This window comes from Panthera pardus, unplaced genomic scaffold (assembly GCF_024362965.1).
Source record: "Panthera pardus isolate Hobbes unplaced genomic scaffold, ASM2436296v1 HiC_scaffold_13, whole genome shotgun sequence".
NCBI classification, from domain to species: Eukaryota; Metazoa; Chordata; class Mammalia; order Carnivora; family Felidae; genus Panthera; species Panthera pardus.
In genome coordinates, this window is record NW_026526688.1 from 86,953,510 (window position 1) to 86,959,067 (window position 5,558).

General features: G+C 41.9%; 1 pseudogene; it reads right to left on the reverse strand.

Moving 5' to 3' along the window:
• Positions 1-2,890: 2,890 nt before the first annotated feature.
• Positions 2,891-3,075, reverse strand: LOC128776430 (metallothionein-2-like; annotated as a pseudogene).
• Positions 3,076-5,558: the final 2,483 nt, after the last annotated feature.

Genomic DNA, 5,558 nt, shown 5'->3' on the forward strand with positions numbered 1-5,558 from the left:
TAGCCTAAAGTCCAGGAACTCCCTACTGTCTTAATATTAATGCCTAGCTAGGGGGAAAAACAACCTTAGCTTGACAATAGCTAGGCCTCCAGTAAGTCTTTAGCATGTGAAAGTCTCTTTGGAAACTCCCTCTTGACTTTTCCTCCCTGGACTCCATAAAACAGTGCCCCCCCACCCCAACCTCAGTGCAGCTCTTCCTGCCCACAGGTCCTGTCCCCATGTTTTAATAAAATCACCTTTTTGCACCAATGATGTCTTCAAGAATTCTTTCTTGGCCGTTGGCTTGGGACCCCATGAACCCCCCATCACCCCATAACTTCCTCAAGCCTAATAATCCTTTTGGATTAGGGTGCCACCTTTATGACCTCATTTAACCTTTATTGCCTTCCTAAAGGTTCTATCTCCAAATACAGTCGCTTTGGGGGTTAGGGTTTCAACATATGAATTTGGGGAGACACAATTCAGCCCATAGCACTGTCAAAAGCTGGAAACATCAGTTGGTGAGTAATCAAACAAAATGAAAAAGTAATAAGGACTCTCAAATTCTATCACTCTAAATTATTCTAATTTTTCATAACTGAATAACTGATATTGTCTTTAGCATATTTAACAATGCAGAAAAACCCCAATTGTTTTCACTAGATTTTTATAGTTAATAAATTCATTCAAAAATCAACGTTAGTCTCCTTTGGAGTTTTCTCATTCATTATATGCTTGTTCTCAGAAGGTAACACTTTTTGCAAGTATCTTTTCAGAGGCTAGCTCATCAGGCATCCTGAGCTAGGAGAAATGTGTCTTTACATCTCCTACTGGGACTGCAAAGGTATGATTGCTCTAACACCCGTCACCACTGTGGTGCTGAGGCCTTGCTTCCCACAAAATGCGTCCAGCCACGGCTGATGTGCACTGAGCTCAACAGGGGCACCAAGGCAGTAGGGTTCCTGCAAAATGTAGGACTACTTTGAGGAATGATTGAATTTGACTCAGTAAGTCCCCACTGGCCTTATCAAATTCTCTGAAAACTGCACTGCTGCCTAACCTTCCTTCTCCCTTTCCTCCTTTCCAGCTTTCCCTGTATCCTGCCTCAGAACTTCTGAGGGCAACAGCTCCCTCCACCTCTTCCAGGTCCTTTCTGTTTCCTTCACTGACTTTGCCCTATCTTTTGCATGTATTAAATGCCAGTGCCCAAATATCACCACCACCAACAAGATAAAATTGAATTTATTGCTCCCTGTGTTGCACAGGAGAATTACCACCTCAAGAGAACTTTGTTGTGTCTCAAAGAAGGAAGGGCAGAGTCTGTTCTTACTGAGATTTTCAAGTTTGGTTTAAGACAGGTCCTTCAATGAGGAGTGACATAATAGTGATTTAGGATTGGTGGAAATAGCAAGAAAAGGATTAGGAGGCTCGGAGTCCCAAGAGTATTGGTAAGAAAAATGTTGATACCTTCTAATAAAGAGTTGATGATCTTTCTTTTTTTTTTTTTTAATGTTTATTTATTTTTGAGAGAGACAGAGCACGAGCAAGGGAGGGACAGAGAGAGGGAGACACAGAATCTGAAGCAGGCTCCAGGCTCTGAGCTGTCAGCACAGACTTGATGTGCCGGACATGGGGCTTGATGTGCCTGACGTGGGGCTCCCACTCATGAATGGGTGAGATCATGACCTGAGCTGAAGTTGGACACTTAACCCCAAGTGAGCCACGCAGGTGCCCCAAGAATTGATGATCTTTCAAACAAATTCCTAGAATGAACAATAAAGTTATTTGCCTGAGGGGAACCTGGGTGACTCAGTCAGTTAAGGGTCCGACTTTGGCTCAGGTCATGATCTCATGGTTCGTGGATTCGAGTCCTGCATCGGGCTCTGTGCTGATGGCTCAGAGCCTGCCGCCTGCTTCAGATTCTCTCTCTGCCCCTCCTGTATTTGTGCTATCTCTTTCTTTCTCAAAAATAAATAAACGTTAAAAAAAATTTTTTTAAAAAGCTATTTGTCTGAGCAAAAGTCTCCTGGAATAGTAAAGTTATGCAAGTGAAGACAATGGAAAAGTAAATCAGGTTAATGCAGATGTGGGAGTGGCTGGTTTCAGTTTCACAGTTAATTACCTCTCGGCATCTGCTTCTTGGAGGACAGACACGGGTACAAGTTTAAAAGCAAATTTCAAAAACCTTGTTTTCTTTGATGCAGTAATGAACACTCCAAACTCTTGTAGTTGTCCATGACCAGAAGTTAAATTTTAATCTCCTTTTCTGCATGGGCTCGAGGAACTCTCAAGATTTCCTCTTTATTCCTGCATTTATAACATCATCCAAAGGTATTTCATGGTCTTTCTCGTGGAAGGTCCGGTCCAATGATGCCATATGAAATTATTATTCCCCGCTTCCTGTCAATGGACCAAATGTTCTTTTTCATGATTAAAATTAAAACATGGCAATCAGCTCAGAATAAAAAGCCCATATTTTATTCTTTAAAAGAGAAGTACATAAAGCAAAAGATTTCTCACTTTTTTTTTTTTTTTAAGTCGCCAACTTTTGTTATAATTCCTGTATTTCATAGAAACAGGAGTGTAGCAGACAGGGTAATATGAAAAATGTGTTTTAAAACTGCAGGTGTAAGGGCGCCTGGGTGGCTCAGTCGGTTCAGGGTCCATCTCTTTGCTTCGGTTCAGGTCATGATCTCACGGTTTGTGGGTTTGAACCCCGCGTTGGGCTCCATGCTGCCCGTGTGGAACCTGCTTGGGATTCACTCTCCTTCTCTCTCTGCCCTTCCCACCCACTCAAAAATAAATAAATAAACTTAAACTAAAACTTTGCTCTTACAAAAATAAAATAGAAATGAAACTGCAGGTGCGTACCTGTTGCTCTCTCTCCATCTGGAACAGGCTCTCCCCCACATCAGGCACAGCAGCAGCACCATCAGGTGTCTCCTTGCGGATGCAGCCCTGGGCACACTTGGCACGGCCCACGGGGCAGCAGGAGCAGCAGCTGTCCCCACAGGGGGTGTGTTTGCACACTTTACATGTACAGGAGCCGGCACAGGTGGAGGAGTCCCCGGTGGAACAGGAGCAGTTGGGGTCCATTTTGAGCCAAGGTGAGGACAGACCTCCAAAGCAGGCGACTCGGGAAGACACTTGATGTCTCATTGTTTTTAAAGAGCATTTATAGTATTACTGAAATCCTCAGGGACCCCTGGGTGGCTCAATTGGTTGAGGGTCTGACTTCGGCTCAGACCATGATCTCACAGTTTGCTCGTGAGTTCAAGCCCCCCCATCAGGCTTACTGCTTCGGAGACTGTATCTGATCCTCTGTCCCCATCCCTCTGCCCCTCCCCTGCTCTCTCTGTCTCAAACATAAATAAACCTTTCAAAACAAAAACAAAAACAAAAAGAAAAAGAAAAGAAAAGAAAAATCTTCAAAGCTTTAGGAAGATGACAATCAGTATATGTGGTTTATCAGTTAGAAATTGTGTTTAGCTGATAAGAAATCTGAAATAACTGGATTACAACAGGATAGTGCTTTCTTTTTTTCTTATGTAAAATAGCATTTAAGAAGGCAGTCCAGGGTTGGTGTGGTCTATGTTGACCAAGAAAGAATTCACTGACAATATAAGCAAATGGGCATTTATTCGGGCAATTAAAATTGCAATTCAAGAGACACAGAGTCAGGTGACTTGTGTTCTGAGGAAGACAAAGAAAGGGCAGAGTTATGAAGAAAAAAGGTCATGAATGCAGTTCTCATTTAGGAACTCTGTGCAAAACGGAGATCGAAACTAAGTTACCTGGTATGGTTGGGTTAATATGCAAAAGAGGGATTGAAACTTGTCCTGGAAACTGGAGGGTATTATGCTAAGTGAAATTAATCAGTCAGAGAAAGACAAATATCATATGACTTCACTCATATGAGGACGTTAAGATACAAAACAGATGAACATAAGGGAAGGAAGCAAAAAAAAAAATATAAAAACAGGGAAGGGGACAAACCATAAGACTTAAATATAGAGAACGAACAGAGGGTTGCTGGAGGGGTTGCGGGAGGGGGGATGGGCTAAATGGGTAAAGGGCTTAAGGAATCTACTCCTGAAATCATTGTTGCACCATATGCTAACTAACTAGGATATAAATTAAACGATAAATACATTAAAATAAATAATAAATAAAAATAAAAAGTTCAGGTCGAAAGAAAGAAAGAAAAAGAGAAAGAAAGAAGGAAAGAAAGAAGAAAGAAAGAAGACAGAAAGAAAGAAAGAAGGAAAGAAAGAAAGAAAGAAAGAAAGAAAGAAAAGAATGAAACTTGTCCTTGAATGGCATTGGCTCCTTTGGAAGTGAAAAATGTGACTGATTCAGGTATCCTGGCGAGGACGGAGTTAAATCCAGGCTGAGTGTCTGTTGCTGGCAAAAAGTTCAAGGTTTCTTTGATGAGGACCTGCATAAATTCCTCCTCCCTCATGGCCCCCTGACCCCATTTAAACAAAACTCTTAGCTAGGCTTGCTTGTTCTATTTTGAAATCTCATTTTACATCTCCACATCACCAGAGATTCTGATTCCTTCTATCTTTCTGCTCTATCATCCACTGAACAGAGTTTCCATCCTTCAGTTTACCTCATTGTACAAGACAGGGCTGTTGGAACCATCATGTTCACATTGGAGGCAGGAGGCAGAAGGAAAACAACCATGCCAGCTATTTGTTCCCATTTCAAAGAGCTTTCCTAAAAGTACTTCCAACAGTTTCCATGTATATCTTACTAGTCATCTGACCACACCTGTCTGCAGGGAGATTAGAAATGTGGTCTTCTAGGGGCACCTGGGTGGCCTCGTTGGTTAAGTGTCCGACTCTTGATCTCGGCTCAGGTCACAATCTCATGGTTGGTAAGTTCAAGCCCTGCATCTCCTTCTGTCTGCTCCTCCCCCACTCGTGCTCTGGCACTCTCTCTCTCTCTTTCTCTTTGTCAAAATAAATAAACATTAAGAAAAAAAATGTAGTCTTCTGGATGAGCACATTGCCTTCAAAAAGCAAGAGAACCTGAAATTAGATTGGCAACTAGCAGTTTCTGCTGCATATGAGAACTGAGGAATGCAACTTTTATATTTGAAGTAAGCATGTGATAAACGGTTAAAGCTTAAATTGTGCCGTGATAAATAATGCCAGAGAATGGGATAAATATAGGAACATATCCACTTGCCAGTGTTGTTAAAACCTGCTACTGAATCTTGTCACTTCAGTGTTGGAACTGATAATAAGATTAAAAATAGGGACGCCTGGGTGGCTCAGTCGGTGAAGTGTCTGGCTTCAGCTCAGGTCATTATCTCGAGGTTCACGAGTTCGAGTCCCACGTTGGTCTCTATGCTGACAGCTCAGAGTCTGCAGCCTGTTTTGGATTCTGTGTCTCCCTCTCTCTCTGCCCCTCCCCCGCTCATTCTGTTTCTCTCTCTCAGAAATAAATAAAACATTACAAAAAGATTGAAAATAAAACTTTTCTCTATTTCATTTGTTCTTGAAACACATACTTAAATGTCTTCCATATATCAGGCACTGTTCTAGATGCTTGAGATATATCAGTAAACC